The sequence below is a fragment of the Pinus tabuliformis genome, chromosome 8 (genome assembly GCF_031772625.1).
Source record: "Pinus tabuliformis cultivar Carrire ecotype Pingquan chromosome 8, CPIR1, whole genome shotgun sequence".
NCBI lineage: Eukaryota > Viridiplantae > Streptophyta > Pinopsida > Pinales > Pinaceae > Pinus > Pinus tabuliformis.
Window position 1 is genome coordinate 812,497,794 of NC_142294.1, and position 24,198 is coordinate 812,521,991.

Genomic DNA, 24,198 nt, shown 5'->3' on the forward strand with positions numbered 1-24,198 from the left:
GTATTTATCTATAAATTAGAGGCCATTTTGCTTCTCAAGTCACGATGAAAGCTCTAACTTTAGTCTATGTAATTTTGTAACGTTGGTTTTGTTCCACTGATCTGCTAGGAACATTTGAAATATCATAATAAAATACTTTTGGGGTTTAGCTCATGGTGTTTTTTGTCCGATGATCAGTGGTACGTGTTGGGTATGTGCTTGCCAATAAATTGCTTAAAATTTTAAAGTTTGTTTATTCATTAGATGGTTATAAGAACATTTTATTGGTAGATTTTGGGTCTATCTTAAGTGATATGATTCACCATGTCTAACAAGTTTTCTTGAAGAAAATATATAGAGTTTGCAGGTTTCCCCACCATTTCGCTCCAAGTTCACAGACTTTGGATGAGAGTCGACCTATTTTGGGCTCTGAGAATTGCGTTTGGTTTTCTTACTTCACTAAGGTTGTGGGTAGTACCATAACTTTCGAAACACATCTAATCTATCGTGATTATTCATCATTTAAAAAATTATTTACTCAAAAATATTTATTTCCAAGCATTGTGTATTTGTATATAACTTGTAGATTATTTTTGTAGAATAATTTTTGCAAATAAAATTTTCTAGTCCTTGTTTTGCAACTATTTGGGTTTGGCATTTTATTTCAAATTTTATGTTTTGAGGTTTTTAGCATAATTGTAAATATTCCTTAGATTTATTTTATTTCATAAATAATTTTTATATTTAAAAATTGTGAAATATTTATTTGATTTAAGCTTTAATTTTGTAGTTTAAATTTTTTAATTAGATTTACTTTTAATTTGAATTTTACTTGTAAAGTTTTTATCGCACATTCTAAATTTGAAAATAGTTTCTCTTAATTGTGTCTATATATACTAACATTTTACCTTGTATTTCACTAACCCTCTACATTTTAATTTTTTCTTGTATATAATTTCTTGAGGTTTTTATTTTATTTTTGTATATATGGGTTTTTTGGGAAAATTTACTTTTTATTTGTATAGGTAAAATCTCTCAAGGGATTGAAGAAAGGAGTAAACTTCCAACAATTAAAAACCCTAGACGTATAGGCTTTTTGAACCCATTTTTTTGAGGACAGTTATTTTCAAATTGAAGAAGAAACCCATTTTCTGAAGGCACTAGCCCTTACCCAACTTAAAATGCTAGTGTTTCGAACCTATTTTGCAAGAATTAAGAAGGTTGTAAGCCCTTCAAGGCCTAGATCTCATTGCAAACAATGGTTTCTTCAAGGGATTCGCATTTTATCTCTAATAATTTGTGATTGCAACAATCATAAAGGTCTAATCTTTGGGTTTTGAGCTAACATTTTGTGAGTGCGAGTGTTGAAGAGTGATTTTTCTCACATCTCCAGATTAGGCCTTGGGGTTTGCTTCTATTGTCTTCCTCTCTCATTTTAATTGAATATATAATTATATCAGATTTGATATATTGATATAACAGTTGCATAATCATCATAATACAAGCCTAAAAAAACCACACATTAAGCTCATAACTCATACAAGACATCAAAATAAATTAAAAGGGTTTGATCTATCAATTTTATTGTTTTATGTTGGTTGTCATATAATTTTCAAGGTCTGATTCGAAATTGTAGAGGTCTAATCTGAAAGTCTTAGGTCTGATAAAAGTGTTAAAGAAGTGTATTCAAGGCATAAATAATCATAAAATAAGCCTAAATTCATTAACAAGTCACTTAAGGCATGGAGTATTAATCTTGTGGTTAAATTGATTGCATATAAGCTAATTTTTTAGGACTGTTGGGCAATTTCTAGATCTGATATGTTTGCTTCGGCCATTTATGCAGTCATATAAACTAAATAAGAATCATCAAAATTAACCAAATATCATCTAAAAATCACTCAAATTGATTAGCTAATCTTTGGAGTTTATTTGGCATTAATATTTAGGCACCTTGTTGGTTTATTAAGGACTGAATCATTGATTTTTTGAGTTATTACAGATTTGATATACATCATTTTGATGTATGATCTGAGCATAATAAATATTATCTATAGTGTCTAAACATTCCTATAATCAAGTGAATATCATTGGAAGCTAAATGCATTGATTTTCTAGCTTATCTTTGACATCTTGAATCACTTCTTGACTGTTGAAATAAAATTGCATACCTTTGACTACAAGGTTGTTGTGATAATAAATCACATATAAGTCTCTAAAATTGGGTAAGGAAATTTTACAATTCATAATCATTAATGGTTGAAGTGATTTGGGATTATTTTTAGTCATTGGAATCTTTTACACTTGCATTCACACATGTGTTCCAATCAAGTTGATAAGTGTTTACATGGCTAATTTCTCTAAGTGACATTGTGGATAAATGCTCTTAATTTCTCATTGTCATTATTGTCATTGAGTGGATTATTTTCTCATTGTTAAATTGGATATCTCTTGTGGATGCTATTTTGATCATAATTGTGCTAAGAGATTTAAATTTCTCTCTTGTATCATTGAGCACTTGGTCTTGTTTAAGATTGTATTTCAATATATTGTTAAGTACTCGTGTTCCTCTTGTCCTTTGGCACATGAAAGTATACGGGGAAGCCAAAGATCCTCAAGTGTCCAACAATGGGCTTTACACCTGTGAAAACTTCTTCAGGTGTCTTGTCGCCCAAGGCTTGATGATGGGTCCTATATTGAACATAGATCACAATGTTTATAGCTTCACCCCACATAAATTTTGGCAACTTTTGGTCATGCAACAGGGCTCGTGCAGCTTCCTTGATGGTCTTGTTTTTTCTTTCATCCACTCCATTTTGTTAAAGGTTGTAAGGTATGATGGTCTACTTCTTGATTCTTGCTTTCTTGCAAAAGTCAATGAACTCATTTGAAATGAATTCTACATCGTTATTAGACCTGCGACACCTTATTCTCTTGTGTGTTTGATTTTATATTAGTGCCTTGAATTCCTTGAACATATCAAATGCCTCATGTTTGTGTTTTAAGAAGAATATCCATGTCTTTTGTGAAAATTCATCCACAAAGGTTATATAGTATAGATAGCGACCAAGAGATTTCACTAGCATGGGTCCGCATAAGTCAAAATGTATGAGTTGTATAATGTCATTGTTCTTGGTCCTGCTAGAAGGGAATGTTCCCTTCAATTTATTTCCACTTGCACATCTCGTAGAGACCCCATCATGATTAGTTTGAACCTCAAGCATTCCAGAAACCACCCTCCTTACTATGGGCAGGGCTTCATAATGAAGATGGGAAAACCATTGGTGCCATAGCTCACTTTGATGATTTCTATCATGTGCCAATGCTCAGATTGGTCTTCCATTGACTCTATAGAGTCCTTCAATTCTTGATATCAAAGTAAATGCATTCCTTATGCGAGACTCCATAGGCTAGGTGAAGATCTTTCCTCTTATGAAGGCAACCCTCATCCCTTTGTCTTCCAAGGGAGATATATATATAAGATTCTTCTTCAATATTGGAACGTATATAACATCATGTAAATGTACGATTTCACCATAGTCCAAATGAAATGAAATAGAACTAAAGCCCTTCACCACATAAGTAGAATTATCTCCAAGAATGATCTTCAATTCAATCTCCCTCTCAATCAGGTTTGAGATGACTTCATGATACCCAATGAAGTGTCTAGAGGCCCCACTATCTACCGACCAACTATCAAATGAATCCACAAGAGAGGAACTAAAAAGAGCATAAATAATAAAATATCCAAATTGAGTAACAGCAACATTAATTACATACCTTGAATTTCTTGATCTCTTTGGAAGATGATGATCATCAAGAGCATCTCTTCTTCTTCCATCAACTCTTCTTCTTCTATTATTGAACTTCTTATTGTTGTAGCCATGATTATTGTTGTAGTTGGAACTTGGAGCATCTCTCTTTTTCAAACAACCTTGGGCATAGTGACCATACTTGTGACAACTATAGCATTAAACTTTCGGCATGCCCTTTCTATATCTTTTATTGGAATCCATGTATTTTGGAGTAGGATTTCTAGAATTAGCTAGTCTTCCTCTTCCTTTCCTCTTCTTATCCTGAGCAAAAAATGCAGAGGGATCTCCTTCTTCAACCTTTTGAATCCTTCCCCTGGATATCATCCTAGTCTCTGCTTAAGTGAACTTACCAACAAGCTCATCAAATGTCGGAAACTTGTCATGGTTGTTAATAGTTGTAATGAATGTCTCCCAAATTGGAGGAAGACCTTGAAGTGAAACAAGTACAAACTCTCTATCTGACAAATCCTCTAGCTATTGATCCTTTAGTTGGGATATCCTCATAAAATATGACTGCACAGTCGCTCCCTTGTTCATTTTGATGTACCCGAGTTGATTTTTCAAGGAGAAAGTATGATTCAAATTGTTGGCATCATACATCCACACCATCTTATCATAGATTTGCTTAGACTTCTTCAACCTAGAAATATAAGTAAGAAAATGATCTCTTAAAGAGTCAATAATCTTTTTTTATTTTGATCTCATATTTCTTATACTTGGCCTTGATAGCAGTAAAATCATTCTCTAGAGGCTCATGTACCTTTCCTTCCACTTATTCCAAGATATTGTTCTCATCCAGGGTCACCTCCAACCTGATCTTCCAAACAACAAAATTTTATGAGCTATTTAGCTTCTCTCCCTCCTTGAAGTATGAGGTAGACACCTTGACAAAGTCAAATAGGCTTCTTCAAATCTCTCAAAAAGGTAATTGGTTGTCTCCTATCTCCCTGGGCTTGTCTTCACTTCAGCTCTAATACCATGTTAATTTTCAAGTCTTTTATGTTTAACACAATCACTTATACCAATTATTCTTCAATTAGCAATCAAATTATCCAATATAATTCAATCTTCAAGAAACAATAAGAAATTGTAGATAAGACAGTAAACCAATGCACAATAGGAGACAATCAAGAACAATAGAGACAATATTTGGTCAAAGACTAGGGAAAAACTCCACAAGGGGGAAAGCCCTTTCAAAATGATTCTTCTATTAGATTATCATCAAATGTTCAACAAAGAGATACAATGTTCCAATTCATCAAAATTATGTGAAAATCAAACCTTTGACTATCAAAATACAACCAACCAATATCTAATCAAAGGTGAGCCTAAAAGTCAAATCTACAATTTTGGTCAAATTCAATAGCAGCAATAGCCCTAACAAGTCAACAGTCAACAATCAAGCCACCTCCAAATCAGCTCGATCAACAGTCAAAAGATGTCGCTTTCTTTGCTAGTCAAATTCCAATCAAAATGGTCACAAAAGCTCGATCAAAAGAGAGATAAAAGATGCGGTCAAACCCCCACAGAATTATGGTCAACTTTAGTTATTCTGTAGTTAAGGACAGTCAACTAGCTCTGAAGAGTTCGATCTCTCTCCCAATCAATTTTGCCTTCCAAAACAGAGATAAAACCAAGTCAAAACAACCCAAATCAAAGTGTAATCAAAGTTGGTCAACACTATCAAATCAAAAGTTCAACACACTAATAAAAAAGCTCCTCCTTCCCTTCACACATGTGAGAACAAACATGAAATTCCAAAGCTATACCAACCAATCCAAGAGAAGATGTGATGCGTTGATGATCCTCCAAAGTGATGTCACATATATTTTATTTATGAGTCTTTGGAGGTCGAATTATGTTAATTTTAGGTATGTTCTATGCATAGAGCAAATTTACTTTCAATTTTCCATATTAATTCAATATCAATTCCAAATTAGCAATCACATTTATCATAATAGTAAAATGCAGATAGAACATAAACATAAATCGCAAAAAACAAGCCAAGACAAGAGGACACAAGATGTGGTGCCAGCCAAGGACAAACCCCAATGTGGGGAAACCCTTGATCAATTCTTCTTATGTTCCTCAATAGTTCAGTAGAGAGAGAGAGTACATATACATCAGAAGTCAACATTTTGACTTGAAAAAATAAGAGAAGATATCTTCTTTAAGAAGATGACACATGAGGTAGCAGATCTGACCTTAGATGATTCTATCACCATGTTGTACCCATCACTGAGCTGAACCTCATCATCATGCTACACCCATCATTGTGTTGCACCTCATTATCATGTTGCACCCATGCTGCATCCATCACTATGTTTCACCTCATCATCATGTTGCACCCATCCACACTGTCACCTATATGATGCATACTGCAATACTGTAACTCTATCATGGAACAACGTTAGTCGCTTGCTATGGCTTGCAACCTAGCAAAGCAGCTAGTTGTAGCAAGAGATTCTTCCAACATATCTCATGAACCCTTTATACATACCCAGACATAATCTTGATACAACGTTGTTTTCTATACTTGACTTTGTTGTCAACACTATGATTCACCAACCAAGTAAACAGTCCTAGGAACAAATCATGTCCAAACAGATATGTTGCCACCTACAACACCATGTTGTAATACAATTACCCATGCTGCAATTTTAGAGCCACTTTCCTTGTTGTGACTAAGGGTCCTTTCATACATAGATAAGGGCTCCTTCAATTAAGTCTTTCCTCCTATATTTTCTGCAGCTCGGATGTCCTCCTTTAGGACTGTGACAAGGGCAACACTAGCACTCCTTTTATAGTGGATGAGGGCACCTAAATGCATCTTAAACTCCTGTTTGGACAACGGTTTAATGGACAATTTGATAGCTGCTAGGAACCTTGTTAGCAGGGGCTTGAACCTCCTTCTTGGATTGTGGCTAGGGCAGATAGGAGCCTCATCAAACTGCAGATTAGGGATCCTAGATTGAGTTGTGTATTAGTGCCTCTTGACTGCATTTATACTGTGGAATAGATCCCTTCCTTGAACAGCATATAACTTTCTTCCTTGACTATGTTTGCATCTCTTCCTTAACAGTGTCTACGGCACTAGCTTGTGACACTTGATTGGACTATGATTAGAGCTTTTCAAGCCCTTCTCTTTATAGTGAATACATGCCTCTTTTTGGTGACTAAGAAGCCCTCATTGACTGCGGCCTAGGAGTCTTCTTTCTCTGTCGTTATGACCCTTCAAGACAGTGTTAGGCTACTTAGCATATAGGCCTTACCTTATTGTGTAATGGAATCATCCTTCACCTTCTTGACAATGTTATAGGGTATCTCCTTCCATGGTTGTGATTTGATCTTCCTTAGGGTATCATTAGGGCATCATGAGGCTTCTTCCTTTTACTGCGGATTAGGGCATCATTAGGCCAGCGTATAACCTAGGGCACTCCCCTAGATCTCATCTTCATCAAACCCAAAATAGAATGAAGAGAGATCACAAGAGTGTGTGTGACAAATGACTTAAAGTCTTCTTCTATTTATACTAAAACGTGGAGGATAAGTGGGGGCATTTTGGTTCTTGGCCGACCTTGACAAATTGTCCCATAACACAAATAAATTCATATCTCCACGAATACATGTCGGAATTGGATGATCTTTAGATCAATCCTATACCTCTTAATGAGAGGAATCCAAGAAAAATATTAGCAACCATAAATAAGAAGACCCATGTGGAGTTTGGCCCCAGTTTCAAATTTTAACACTCCCTCTCAACTAGGGAGAACTTCATCTGCCAAATTGTACTATCTCTTCCATTAGTGCCTTGCACAACTCTGCTCTGGTAAACTATGAAGAAGAAGAAGTAATCGAGAATGTATCATACCATCCTCTACTGACCCGAAGTTAGTCCCATATAAAGAGAGTGTCTCATACCACTGTTATTGACCTGAAGTCAGTTCCAATAAAGAGAGTGTATCATACCACTCTTACTGATTCGAAATCAATTCCAAAAGAGAGTGAGTTATATCACTCTTACTGACCCGAAGTCAGTTCCAAATAAAGAGAGTGTATCATACCACTCTTACTGATCCGAAATTAGTTCCAAAAGAGAATGAGTTATATCACTCTTACTCACCTGAAGTCAGTTCCAGTTGATCCCAGATCAATATCATCCTAGCATAAGGAGTACGGTAGGTACACAATGCGTCCATCGGTACTACTATGGTACCTATCCTCATTTCCCTAATCATTGGCCAGATGAGAGGTACTTCCCATGAGTCCCAGACTACATGGGTAGGATGTCTCAGCAAGAGAAAGATGAACCACTCATCATCCATACATGCCGCTAGGGGTATCCCAAGGGAAGGCTTAACCACTCACCCTGTACACAAAAAATCACTAGGGGAAGGCTAAACTACTCACCCTATGATTGTGTCTTAGCAGGAGAAGGATGAACCACTCATCCTACCTACATAGCAGACCATTAGGGGAAGGCTGAACCACTCATCCTATGGTTGCTCATCGCTCCAAGATGTACCCCCAAGCCCCCCAAAGCTTAATGTCCATATCCTACAAGACCCTTAGGAGAGAGTCTCTTCACGACTCTTATTCATTCTCAGAAAGTCAAGAATTTTACCTTTCCTAGGGGCTTCGACAAAATATCGGCGACCTGCACATCAGTCCCAATGTGATGGAGCCTTCTTGCTCCTCGATGTACCATATCCCAGATAAAGTGGTACTTGACCTCTATATGCTTGGAGCGATCATAGAACATGAGATTCCTCAACAATTGAATCCCCCTCTGGTTGTTACATAAGATCATGATGGTATCCAACACATGTCCAAACAGCTCACTAAAAAGCTTCCTCAACCAGACAACTTCACATGAGGTCACACTCGTAACTATGTATTCGGCCTCAACGGTGCTCAAAGCAATCGACTTCTGCTTCTTGTTCATCCAGGATATCAAAGCAGAACCCAATGAGAACCAAAACCTAGAAGTGCTCTTGTGATCCTCTACACTGCTTGCCTAATCATCGTCAGAATAATCATGCAGCGTCACATTTCCGACAATGTATCTTGATCCATGAGAGATTGTGCCCTGAAGATATCTCAAAAGATTCTTGGCACCAATCCAATGGGGCTCAACCATATATGAGCTCAACATGCTAATTGCAAAACATATATCCAGTTGGGAGTTCGCCAAGAACATCGATGCTAGTATGAGTTTATGAAACTCAAAGGCACTTCCTAAATCAGGTCCAGCATCACTACCACATAAATTCTTAAAGTTAGGCTTCATCGAGGTAGTCACAGGCTTGTAGTTCACTATTCCAAATCTGGAATTCAACTCCCTCTTACTTTTGTAAATGAGAGGGTCAGTACCTTCCAGAAAGAGATCGTCCACATAAGGTACCAGTATGAGAGGTCTATCATCCACAACCTTCAAGCAATGGTTTGGATTGACTTCACTCCTAGTGAATCTCAGCTTCATCAGATCGTTGTTTATCCTTTCATACCAAGCCTGAGGTGCTTGCTTCAAGCCATAGAGGGCTTTCTTCTACCTATATACATGAGATTCCCGATCATGAATCTCAAACCCCTCGAATTGTTCCAAATCTATGGACTTGCTACATGAGGGGAATGGTTCCCTTGTAAGTTTTCCTTCGGTACATCTAGAACATGTACCTTCATGCTCTTCTTGAATTCAAGCATCCCTGTCACCATCTGACTCACATCGGGTAGGGCCCCATAATAAGGAGACCTTCAGTGCTATAGAAGAGATGTGTCAACTGACATGGTCCCCAATGGACTTCCTGCAACTTGATACAAATTGCCAACCCTGAACCCAAGAGTAAAAACATCTTGAAAATTCCTTTTTCAAACACATACCTTTCCATCGATGAATGCCACCTTTGTCTTCCATTGCCGAAATGGACACCAGGTCCTTCGTGAGATCAGGTACATAAATGAATTCTTGTAAATGAATCATGTTACCCTCATTCAATTGAGGGGTAACATTCCCTACACCCTTTTCGGGATAGGTGGCATTGACTCCAAGTATAATCTCCACGATTGTTTCCTTCTCTATCAAATTAGAGAGTTTCCTTCTATCCGATGAAGTGCCTTGAAGCACTACTATCAATAAGCCAAATTCCCAAACAGTCTAGAGGAGAAGTGGTGGAGAGGGCCAATATAAGATAATACTCCTTTAGCTTATCAGAAACAAGATTTGATTCTTCATACCTTTAGTTCCTTGCTTTCTTTGAAGAGTCGACCATTTCCTTGATGCCCTACATTCCTTTTTCCTTTGCCATTGTATCTGTCATTCCTCTAATCATTGAAGATGCCCTTGGAATGATTGTTATCATCATCAAGTGATGTTTCCCTTCTATTTGGAAACTTCCTCGCATAATGTCCAAACTTACTGCAAGCAAGGCATCTGCCTTTCCTTCCATTCTCAAATCTGGACTTCCTATTGAAGTGACCTATAGGTATGCCACCAGATGCTTCTGCTGCACCACTTTGATAATCTTCTTTGCTTCAACTTCACCCTTGGTGAATTTGAAGAGGGATGAGGAACCCATTGAGCCTTTTTTCCTTTCCAACTGTCTTCGGTGATTGCTTTTTCACTCTTGCTTGGGATTTGTCTTCACCTCAGCTCTGATACCATGTTAATTTTAGGTATGTTCTATGCTTAGAGAAAATTTACTTCAATTTTTCATATTAGCTCAATGTCAATTCCATATTAGCAATCACATTTAGCATGATAGTAAAATGCAGATAGAACATAAACATAAATCACAAAAAACAAGCCAAGACAAGAGGACACAAGATGTGGTGCCAGCCAGAGACAAACCCTAATGTGGGGAAACCCTTGACCAATTCTTCTTATGTTCTTCAATAGTTCAGCAAAGAGATAGAGAGTACATATACATCAGAAGTCAACATTTTGACTTGACAAAATAAGAGCAGAGATCTTCTTTAAGAAGATGACACATGAGGTAGTAGATCTGAACTCAAGTGATTCCATCGCCATGTTGTACCCATCACCAAGTTGCACCTCATCATCATCCTACACCCTGTTGAAAAATGTGCAACAAGAAATGCTAAATTTAGAAAGTGCTAAAAACAACACTTCTAAAAATAACAGTTTGGCCAATGAGCATTTTGGCCACCTTGGGTGAGAGGTGAAACCGCTAAAAATAGAATCTTCTAAAAATATCATTTCTGGGTCCCTTCCTATTTTTAGAAGTCCCTGGCCTAACTATAGGAAGTATAAATGAATTTGGTCTTAACAGCAGTTTAAAATATTAATTAATTAATCTCCATGAGTTAATTAATTATGGAAAATTAAACTTAAAGTCTTTGTGAGATCATGGAATTATTTTCTCCCTTGATTTAAGAATTTATCCCTTGATTGAAGGAGATAAGGTTCAGTTCTATAATGAGAGAATCAGTTGACTTAGTTTAACTTAGTCAAGTCTAGTTAGATTATTTTAACAAGTTGTTAAAATAATGAAATATAGTTTGTTAATTCTTGCATGCATGTGACAACTATTATTTCAGATAACTGAGCATTCCCTCATGGGTAACTGATGCATGTCAGTTCAGACAGAGACCCAGTTGAGATCAGAGAAGGGACAGTGTACTATCAGTTGGATGAATATTTTTCCTATAAAGGAAGCTCATCCATGATGATGATTTATCTCCTTCAGGTTTGTGCAGTTATTTTAGAGGTCAGTGTTGTGTGTGAGGTGAGAATCACACAAGTTGCAGCTGGAGGACCCAGGAAAAACTGTGCATAGAAATAGGAGGATTGGAGGGCAGAGGAGAAGGTTTGTGAGAAGCCTTTGACTATCTATGAGTAGAAGAGAGATTGTACTGAGAGCTGGATAGCTTCTGAGCTAAGGCTTTGTGTAATCCGGAAATATTTCCACTTGTATGATAATACAGAGATGGGGTTTTAGGCAGGTGCTTTCCCCAGGTAAATTCTTCTGTGTTATGTGTGATTGATTCCTTCTTATCAGTTATATGTGTTCTTATTGATGTTGCTCATGGTTGATTAAGCTTCCGTTAAATTGTTTGTACAAGTAGATCAAGTGTTTTGCTTTAGTACATTGAATTACCAAGTTGATCTACAGGTGGGAAATTTCTACATGGTATTAGAGCTAGCTGATTTGTAGAAAAAGTTCTACATGGTATCAGAGCTAGCTGATTTGTAGGAAAAGTTCTACAAAATTCTACATGGTATCGGAGCATAGGTGATCAAAGAGAGAACAATATACTTAGAGGAGATTTCAAAGTTTTGAGTTTTGGGCCGAGAGTTTGCAGAGCAGATCTGAAAATTTCTATACAATTTTTTTTGAAATAAATAGTAGATTTGGATTCCTTGTGGAAAAATACCCAAGATTTAAAAATTAAAAAAAAAAAGAAAAAAAAATCAGCTGAATTGGAGTTCGGATGAGGGAGATATCGTTGATTTAAAATCAGCCCTTTTTCTATAAAATTTCGTGATTGCGGGAAAGTGGAAATAGATTGGTGTGCTAGCCAAGAACCTGTATGCACTTGAGGTACAAGATGCATGGAAAGCCTTGAGGAGCAAGGCAAATGTTAGATACTCGGTGGTTGAGAGGGAGAGTAAATTACCTCTCAACATGCAGCGCCAGAAGAAGTCTCAGAAAATTGTGGAGGAGCCACGATTGGTGCAGCAACTTCAGGAGGTTGTGGAGCAGCCACAACAGGGGAAGCTGAGAGGAGATCGAGTAGAGACATCTACTCATGCAGAGACCTCTAGTGGGGGGAAATGTCGAGCTTGGTGGGCAGAGGGATCACATGCAGCCGTACCTCCAGGTAGGAGGTGGGGTGATGTGGAGTGATCCTCCCAAGGAGGAGGGGCAGGATCCTTGAGGTACCCAACCTCTTGGATGAGACCTTGCTACAAGAGCCCCGATGTGGAGTAGTAGGAACTGACTGATTGGGTAGAGACAGATGCAGATGGAGTGGCAGAGAGAGCAACAGTGTAGGGAATCCCAGGACAACACATAGCTAGCAGGTTGAAGCAATGCGAGAGGCACAAGTGTTTTGCACAGTGCTAGGTGGCATAGAGAGGTGTGCAATGGTGTGAGATCCATGGAGTTGTTGTAGTAGTGCAGATTTCAGAGAGGGAGCACTTATCAACTATAGGTAGAGCTTCAGCATCAGAGTATGTTCCTAGCCCAACAGAGTGGTTGGTTGGGAGTGTTTTTGTTCTGAGAGTTTCAGGAACAATTAGACTGGGTAGATGTGTTGCAAGCAGAACATTCCAGAGTTACAGGATCAGGTTCGAGAGGAAGCCTTTCTTGTTGAGAGGGAGTGTTGAAAAATGTGCAACAAGAAATACTAAATTTAGAAAGTGCTAAAAATAGAATTGCTAAAAATAGCACTTCTAAAAATAGCATTACAGAGATAACATTTCTAGGTTTCGTAGAACTATAGGAAGTAAAAACGAATTTGGTCTTAACAGCAGTCTCCACGAGTTAATTAATTATGGAAAATTAAACTTGAAGTCTTTGTGAGATCACAGGATTTAGGAATTTACTCTTGATTAAAGGAGATAAGGTTCAATTCTATATTGAATTAGTTGACTTAAACTTAGTCAAGTCCAAGATTACAACAAGTTTTTAAAATAATTATAGTTTGTTAATGCTTGCATGCATGTGACAACTATTATTTCAGATAATTGAGCATTCCCTCATGGATAACTGATGCATGTCAGTTCAGACAGATTGAGATCACAGTGTACTATCAATGAATAGGAAGCTTATCCATGATTCTCCTTCAGGTTTATGCCAATGAGCATTTTGGCCACCTTGGGTGAGAGGTGAAACGGCTAAAAATAACATTTCTAGGTCCCTTCCTATTTTTAGCAGTCCCTGGTCTAACTATAGGAAGTAAAAACGAATTTGGTCTTAACAGCAGTTTAAAATATTAATTAATTAATCTCCACGAGTTAATTAATTATGGAAAATTAAACTTGAAGTCTTTGTGAGATCACAGAATTATTTTCTCCCTTGATTTAGGAATTTACTCTTGATTAAAGGAGATAAGGTTCAATTCTATATTGAGAGAATTAGTTGACTTAGTTTAACTTAGTCAAGTCCAATTAGATTATTTCAACAAGTTTTTAAAATAATGAAATATAGTTTGTTAATGCTTGCATGCATGTGACAACTATTATTTCAGATAATTGAGCATTCCCTCATGGATAACTGATGCATGTCAGTTCAGACAGAGACCCAGTTGAGATCAGAGAAGGGACAGTGTACTATCAGTTGGATGAATATTTTTCCTATAAAGGAAGCTTATCCATGATGAGGATTTATCTCCTTCAGGTTTGTGCAGTTATTTCAGAGGTCAGTGTTGTGTGTGAGGTGAGAATCACACAGGTTGTAACTGGAGGACCCAGGAAAAATTGTGCACAGAAATAGGAGGCTTGGAGGGTAGAGGAGAAGGTTTGTGAGAAGCCTTTGACTGTCTATGAGCAGCAGAGAGATTGTACTGAGGGCTAGATAGCTTCCGAGCTAAGGCTTTGTGTAATATGGACATATTTCCACTTGTATGATAATACAAAGATGGGGTTTTAGGCAGGTGCTTTCCCCGATAAATTCTTCTATGTTATGTGTGATTGATTCCTTCTTACCAGTTATATTTGTTCTTATTGATGTTGCTCATGGTTGAATAAGCTTCCGCTAAATTGTTTGTAGAAGTAGATCAAGTGTTTTGCTTTAGTACATTGCATTACCAGGTTGATCTACAGGTGGGAAATTTCTACATGGTATTAGAGCTAGCTGATTTGTAAAAAAAGTTCTACATGGTATCAGAGCTAGATGATTTGTAGGAAAAGTTCTACAAAATTCTACACACCCATCACTGTGTTGCACCTCATCATCATGTTGCACCCATGTTGCATCTATCACTATGTTGCACCTCATCATCATGCTGCACCCATCCACACTTTCACCTATATGTTGCATACTGCAATACTATAACTCTATCATCGAATAGCCTTAGCTGCTTGCTATGGCTTGTAGCCTAGCAAAGTAGATAGCTATATCAAGAGACTCTTCCAACAGATCTCATGAACCCTTCATACATACCCAGGCATAATCTTGATACAACGTTGTTTGCTATACTTAACTTTGTTGTCAGCACTATGATTCACCAACCAAGTAAACAGTCCTAGTAGGAACAAATCATGTCCAAAGAGATATGTTGCCACCTACAACAACATGTTGTAATACAATTACCCTTGCTGTAATTTTAGATCCACTTTCCTTGTTTTGACTAAGGGTCCTTTCATACATAGATAAGGGCTCCTTCAATTAAGGTTTTCCTCCTATATTTGTTGTCCTCCTTTGGGACTGTGACAAGGGCAACACTAGCCCTCCTTTGACGGAGGATGAGGGCATATCTGAATGCATCTTAAACTCCTGTTTGGACAATGGTTTAATGGACAATTTGATAGATGCTAGGAACCTTGTTAACAGGGGCTTGAATCTCCTTCTTGGACTATAGCTAGGGTAGATATGAGCCTCATCAAACTGCAGATTAGGGATCCTAGATTGAGCTGCGTATTAGTGCCTCTTGACTGTATTTATACTATGGATTAGATCCCTTCCTTGGACAACATATAACTTTCTTCCTTCACTGCATGCATCTCTTCCTTGACAGCATCTAGGGCACCATCTTGTGACACTTGATTGGATTGTGGTTAGAACTTGTCAATCCCTTCTCTTTATAGTGAATACATGCCTACTTTTGGTGCCTAAGAAGCCCTCATTGACTGCAGCCTAGGAGTCTTCTTTCTTTGCCGTTATGACCCCTTCAGGACAACGTTAGGTTGCTTAGCATATAGGCCTTTCCTTGTTGCATAATGGAATCATCCTTCACCTTCTTCACAATGCCACAGGGTATCTCCTTCCATGGTTGTGATTTGATCTTCCTTAGGGAAGCATTAGGGCATCATGAGGCTTCTTCCTTTCATTGCATATTAGGGCATCATTAGGTTAGCGTATATCCTAGGGCACTCCCTCTAGATCTCATCTTCATCAAAACCAAAACAGAATGAAGAGAGATCAAAAGAGTTTGTATGACAAATGACTTAAAGTCCTCTTCCGTTTATATTAAAATGTGGAGGCTAAGTGGGAACAATTTGGTTGCTGGCCAACCCTGACGAATTGTCCCATAACACAAAGAAATTCATATCTCCATGAATACATGTCAGAATTGGATGATCTTTAGATCAATCCTATACCTCTCGAGGAGAGGAATCCAAGAAAAATATCAGTTGCCATAAATAAGGAGACCCATATGGAGTTTGGCCCTAGTTGCCAATTTTAACAAATTATCTTGCCCAGATTGACTTGTACTTTTGTGCACATGTGGGTTTCTCATCAAAAATAATATTTTTCCTTGACCAAATTAAAATCTTCCAAGGGCTAGTAGGGGCTTCTCTAGATGAAGAAGGGTTCCCACTAGATAGAATTTCTCCTTGAGCTATCAATTTTTAACACATAATGACTAGCGTATGTTGTTCCCAATTATACTTTGTTGTTCTCCATTGGTCTAAATAGGTTTTTGGTTGAAGAAATGTATTTGCAAATAGCAGAAGCACATGGTTTTGAATTGGGGAAAGTTCTCAAGTGGTTTTGCAACAATAGGAGAAATAAATTCCTAAGAGGTGTTTGGCTTCGTGATGCAAATGGTCTCAATTACATAAAATCAACAAAAGGACTCAATTGCATTAGATGTATATTTCTTCATGGTAGGTTGATTGTACATGGTCTCAACATATAGGGTACAAAAGTGGCAATTCATTTTTTATCCAGTGGTTGCGCAAATACATGGTTATTTTGTTGAATAACCATAACCATTCATTCATGGTTGAAGTGATTTGGGCTTAATTTTGGTCATTGGCATATTTTACACTATTGCATTCACACAAGTTTTACAATCAAGTTGATAAGTGTTTAAATGGCTAATTTCTCTAAGTGACATTGTGGATTAATGCTCTTAATTTCTCATTTTCATTACTTTCATTGAGTGGATTCATTGCTCATTATTAAATTCGATATCTCTTGTGGATGTTATTTTGATAATAATTATGCTAAGAGATTTAAATTTCTCTCTTGTATCATTGAGCACTTGGTTTTGTTTAAGATTGTGTTTCAATATATTGTTAAGTACTCTTGTTATAAGATCATCAATATCAATTACTTGAATCACACAAAATATTAGCTCAAGACTCATTCATAATCCTTGCATATCATTCTAGAAATATTCTTGCATCTAATAAATTACCTCCAAGGATAAGCTCAGTTGATAGACATTTAAGACAACCTTTCTCACCTAGCTTTAGGAACCTAGCACCTCTTTAGTGGTTAACACAGTGACCTTGCAATCGTCAAAGCCACAGTCTCTATAACGTCGGAGGCATCAGGTGGTTAAAACATAGGGGGAGGTATCGTTAATCAAGCGTTTGTTTGCTTCCCATTGGCTTCTATCCCACAACGTACTCTAGAGACTAGTTCCAAAATAGTTAAGAGGAAGGAACCATCTAGAACTAGCATATAATTAAAAGTAACCAAGATTATTTCATTTCACCTAAGTCTTAGGATTTGTATAGAATATAGGTTAGTCAATCATTCAAGCAGCGGTTGTTCATCCAATCATTTGGTCCCTAATTAATATAAAGCAAATAAGTTGGCTTCATAAGGCACTGGTCTCATTGATAATTAAATCTAATCTCTAAAAGCTTGCTAAATCAACCAAGTGGCTAGGTCATTCAATCGCGTCTCCCAGACTCATTGGTTTCCAACTTGTCTTTCATTTCTATATTCCATAGGGACTACCCCCCATAGCCTGTTGTTGTGAGACAGCTAGAATGAAGTGGGTGGGGATCAGAATGGTAGCCCTCACCCTAAGTCATTTTTGCACTTTGCATGTACAATCTAAGCGACAACAAGCCAAATTAAGGCTTAAATATGTAAACACTAGGCTTGGAGGCAGATGAAGGAAGGGAAAAAGGGTTAAAGAGTCCCGCATTGAAGTGAAAAAGGCCCTAGAAGCCTGCCACAAGCCCTAGAGGGGTCGCAGCCTAAGGATTGAGACCACAAAAGGCAGCGGCAGAGGAAGAGAGGCGTTGGAGAGGCCACGACAGGGGTTAGAGAGAGGGGAAGGCAACAGAGGGTAGGAAAGGAGCCTTAAGGCCTACGGCCATAGTTGGGGAGGCAACCAAGGGAAAATGGAGAGGGAAAAAGGAAGGCCGAGGGGAAGGGAAGGCTGCTAGGGCCTGCGGCCAGGCCTAAAAGGCCAAAAAAGGAATGATGCAGGGCCTAATAGGCCTGCGGACAAGGAGAAAAGCCCTTAGGGCTTGATGGCTAGGGCAACTAGGCTCATGGTTAAGGGTGAAAGGCCAAAACTGACCTGTGGCTAGGCTGGGAGAGGGAAGACGGCTAGGTAGAGGGCCATGTTGGGCCTGGAGATCCTAAAAAATTTGAAACCCCTGCCCAAAAGAATAATTTTTCTTCAAATCTTCAATTTAGCCCAAATCACTGCAAAATTATTCAATGTTGGCCCTACAAAAAAAAATTGGAGACTAAATCTTATCCTTAATAACCTAGATGTAGCTCAAACCCCTGCAAATCTTCTTGAAATAGCTTGGATCTCACCTGTACAAATGAAAATAAGAATACCCAAAACCCCAATATATACAAAAATTTAAAATAAAACCCCAAACCCTAGTTGCTGCAAAACAAGGGTTAAAAAAGTTATTTACAAAACATTACTCTACAAAACTAATTTACAAGTTAAATACAAATATACAATACTAGTGAAAAAAAAAATTTTGAGAAAACAGATTTTTTGAATGATGAACAATGACAATAGATTAGATGTGTTTTTGAAAGTTATGGTATTGTCCATAGCCTTAGTGAAGTAAGAAAACCACATAAAATACCCAGAGCCCAAACAAGGTCGGCTCTCCTCCAAAGCCTGTGAACTTGGAGCCCAAGGGCAGGGGAACCTGCAAACTCTATATATTTTCTTCAAGAAAACTTGTTAGACATATGGCAAACCATATCACCTAATATAGACCCAAAATCTACCAATAAAATGTTCTTATCACCATCTAATGAATAAACAAGCTTATAAAATTTTAAGCACAATATAGAAAAGCACATACCATGGATCGTTAGATAGAGAACACCATGAACTGAACCCAAAAGTCTTTTATTATGATTTATCAAACATTCTCAGTAGATCAGTGGAACAAAACCAATGTTACAAAATTACATCGACTAGAGTTAGAGCTTTCATCATTGTCTCTTGAGAAACAAATGGCTTCTAATTTATAAGAAAATTCTCCAAGTGGAAATTAATAACTAGCTAGCTTGATCCCCATCAAAATAATCGCAACCGTTGATAGATATTTGATCATCTTTTAATCTTTGCCATCAAAAATATTTATTTTTGAGGAATTTTTGAATTTCTCATAAAAACCATTTTTTATTAATCCAAAAACAAATAGTTTGGATTAATTTCCTCAAAAATTTGACTTTGACTTAACCACCAAAGTCCAAGGGCTCAATTTTCCCTAAAAGATTCATTTTTGACTTGGTGGGGGACCTCCAAAAAATAACTTCTTTTTTACCCACGAATTTTCTGGTCATTTTCCACTTGGAGAAATTAATTTCTCTAGAATTTTGACTCTAAATTAATTAATTTTATGGCTTAGGATTTAATTTTATTTTTTCCAAAAAAATTATTAATTGACACTTGATGGGATTAATTATTTTCCACCCTCAAATACTTTAGCCATGGTGTCTGATTGCGAGGGACCATGCACTAAAATATTTTTTACATCAAATAAGTTATCGACCCTCATAAGTTTTACCCAATTCTGCGGCACAATATGATCTAGTATATCAAGTGATCTGTAATAAAATAATTTAGCCAAATAGCTTAAATTATTCTCAAATCACTTTTACAATAGATTCGACTAAGAACACTAGGACTCACCTAAGACTTTGTCAATAAATTTCAAATTTTCACCCTAGCTTTGGGGTTTAAGTTCGAGGGATAAACTCTATCAATTATCTGCATTTAGAAACACACATAATTCAGTGAGACGAAAAACCTCTTAGGATGAAATTCATCGCCAAAATCATAGGCTTACCTAGGTTGTTACACAATTAAACAGTCATACTAGCATCATTTACATTACAAATTTGAAGAAATTGGGTTTACAATAAGATGAAAACTGGTTGCCTAATGATTCTGAATTTTGAAAAAATTGGCACAACTACTTCCTCGAAAATGTGACAAAATGTGTGCAACATTTGGCTCCATATAGGGACACGTTACTTCATCGAAGCGATGTGAGAATCCAGAATCCTATATCCAAGAAAACATAAGTCCATCAAATATATATCCATTCAAAATCGAAATCAACATGCATATATAGAATATCTGCTGGAATAGAAAATATATACTCTAATAAACTTAAATGTAAAGACATTAAACATAATTGTGTGAAAAAGAAACTAACTAATGACATAAATGAAAGGGAGTAGGGTTAGAGATATTATACAAAAGATGCCCCATGGCATCAGATGTCATCTCTATAGTAAAATTTGAGCATTTGCCCATCTACTGGCAGCTCCACAAGATCATCTTCCAATGTGTTCAAATAGAAAGAATTTTCTCCAGCGATTCCTCTGATAATATACGACCCAAGCCATAGACTGTCAAACTTTCTGTGATTGTCGGGCTTCTCATTTTTGCGATCCCATAATAACACCATATCGCCAGCTTGTAGAGACCTGTTTCGAGATGATTTGTCAAAGTTTTCCTTTGTTTTGGCCTTGTCCCTGATATAAGTTATCAAAAGCATTCCTGTGAGCCTCATCAAGTTCCATAATTTGATCAATTATTTTTTGCACTACATCTTTATTATTTGTAAATTGTTGCAGAATATGATAAACTGGAAGCTTAAGATGAACTGGTAAGGTTACTTCCAAACCATAAACAATCTCAAAAGGACTTTTCCTAGTAACTCTCTTCTTTGTGATCATGTCTGCCAATAATGCATACTTGATCTTACTATCCCAAGACCGTTTATTATCCCCCACAATCTTCTTAATGATGGTTATCACATTTTTGTTACTTGATTCAACAAGACCATTTCCATGGGGATAATAATTTGAAGAATGAGATAGAACAATGTCGTAATTTAAGAAGAAAGAAGAGAACTTGAAAGCGATGAAGGCTTTGGCATTATCTGTTGTGATTTTGGTCGGTACACCAAATCGAGTGATAATATGATTCTCAAGAAATTCCATGATGACCTTCTCTATGGCTTGCTTTGTTGGAATGGACTCAACCCACTTTGTGAAGTAATCAATCGTAGTCAAAATCCATGAATAACCTTCACTAGAATTCTGGCTGAATTTACCAATGAAATCTAACCCCCATTGTTGAAAAGGGGCTTCAGCTACAATCAGTTGAAGAGGCAAGGTTGTTAATTTCTACTTTGTTATGCGAAGTTGGAACTTCTGGAAATTTCTGACAAATTTATGCACATCTCAGAAAATGGTAGGCCAATAATATCCAACATGTAGAATCTTGTGGGTAGTGGTCTTCACTGCATAATGGCCCCCACAAAATCCTGCATGGAACTCAGCGATAAGCTTCTTAGCTTCATCCTCATTAATGCACCTGAGTATTATTCCATTTGGATTTCTGCATCCAAGTCCATCTTTTAAAATACAATATTTAGACGCCTTTAATCTGAGAGCCCTCCTTTTATGAGCTACCAAGTGATGAGGACATGTCAGACTTGTCAAATAATAAATAATGTCCTTATACCATTCTATTTTTTCCAACTTCTGAAGCTCAGGGAAAGTAGACGACTCATCCATTTCATTCTGGCAAATTGCCTCTAAATATTTCTCGTTACTTTCTATTAACCTCTGAATTAATCCTTGACCTTTGACAAGCTTGGTTGGTCTAATCTCAAGATCATACTCCTGAATTTTAGTTACCCATTTCGCACCAGTTCCTATACAATCAGTTTCAGTAATTATATCATTGATACAGAGTAAGAAACAAAGGCAATGATTTTGCAATAACCCACATATGTTTTGAAATGCTTAAGGGACTTGACTAATGCATAAGCTTGTTTTCTGTAATGTTGTAATTCAAATCTGAATTATGCAAGGACTTTCTCATGAAAGTTATTGGTTGCTCATGACCCTCTTTGTTTTTTTGTAATAGAACATTTGTTATAGCATCTTCAGATGCAAATGAAAAAAACCATAAATTCCTTTCAATAATCTAGGTTGACCAGGACAAGGTTTTTAGCTATAGCATCTTTAATATCTTGAAATCCCTTTTTATCTTCATCTTTCCAAACAAACTTTGCATCCTTATTTAGCAAACATTGGATAGTTTTAGCAATTTCCACATAGTTTGGAATGAATCTCCTTAGAAAAATTGTTTCTCCTAGGAAAGATTGAATGGATTTAAGATTATGAGGCAAGGGAATCTGTTGAATAGCTTCAACCCTTTTAGGGTCAATCTTGATACCATCTTTGGAAATGATGTGACCCAGTAATTTTGCTTCAGTTACCCCAAAAACAGATTTGGTGGGGTTTAATGATATGCCAATCTCTCAACACTAGTCAAAAACCTGATTAAGATGATTTATATGAGTTTTACCATATTTTGAGAAAATAGTGAGATCATCTTGGTAAATTTCAATGATTTTTCCAATCAATTGCCTGAAAGCATAATCCATAGCCCTCTGAAAAGTGGCTCCTGCATTTGTTAACACAAAATATATTCTGAGATATTCAAAAGTTCCCTAAGGTGTAGTGAAGGTAGTCTTATGACGGTCCTTCTCCTTAACCCAGACCTAATTATAGCCAAAGCATCCATCCAATAATGACATCATACTGGACCTTGTTATCCTTTGAAGTGTTGATTTGGGGTAGCATTGGATGTGCTCTAGCCATGAAAATTGGTGGGGAGGCTAAAGCACATGAGATCTCCAAGACCGAGAAATGGTTTGGATAGATTGTACCAGGTTTGGGAGATATTAAAATAATTAATATTTTTAATGGAGTTTCTAAGTCTAAACTTAGGAAAAAAAATATTAATGGGTATTAATATAAAACTAAGTTAGAGGGTTCCAAAATTCATGGATCAAACCAAATCTAATCTTAGCCATTGATTAGAGATTTAATCTTGGTCATTGAAGGATCAATGAAAAAAGTATAAGAAGAGGCTTGAGGATCAGTTGGAGAACACACTAGAGTGATCAATCATTTATTTTGCTAGAGCAGGGTTGCTAAGCAAAAGTGAATCAATGATTAGCAATAAGGGGTAGTGAGTATTTGACAGAGAGGAAGAGACAATACTGAGAGACCAGCACAGAAGCAGAGAGAGTGAGAGCAGCAACTAGTTCACGCCACGCAAAACCTAGCAGAGACAGTGCAGAGGCCAAAGTAACTGCATTATCCACGTAGAGGCTACTAGAGTGACGTAGAGTGTCTCAGAGGTTGTGCAGTGCCTCAAAGGGCTGATGCAGAGGGTCTTGGGGCTGACGCAGGTTAGTAGGAGGCTGGCGCAGAGGCCAGAAGGGCCAGCGCTGAGTTTCAGAGTTGTCGGAGAGGGTTTCGTGAGACAAGTTTTCTGAATACCTATTTCCAAATATAGAGGTATTGTTTTTGTGTATTTTTCTTTGTCGGGTGAGCCGGCTAGGCACCCAGTTGTACTCAAGGAAATACTGCATAATAATAAACCCTCAAAATAGATGCATCGGTTTTCCTGCATTGGGTCTTTCCAGGGAAATTTGTCCAAAAATAATAGTGTCACTTGTGTCAATTGATAATCTGTAGATGTTGTGATTGTATTGTGTTTATTTAGGTATTTAAATGTTTTAAATAACTTTTTCAGAATTTACAAGTAGAAGAAATAAACCAGCAGAATACAAAGTAATTTTCTAACGTATAGACTTAGAAAATTCAACATGAAGCATATTTTCCATATTAGGTAAAGCATAATTGTCCTTTTTGTAAACCAATTTAAGATTTTTGAAATCGACACATAGTCTAATAGTACCATTCTTTTTTCTAACAATCACCAAGTTTGAACACCAGGAAGAATGTCATGTTTGTCTAATAATACCAGCAGCAAGCATCTTCTGCGACTCTTTAAGAATGAGTGGGCATAACTTAGGATTTATTTGCCTAAGTTTTTGTTTAAATAGCTTAGCATCTTCATCATTCAAGCGACTAGTGTGCTCAATAAAATCTTTTTTGTAACCCTTGAGTTCATCGTAAGAAAAGGCTAAGACATCACAATAGTCAAGGAG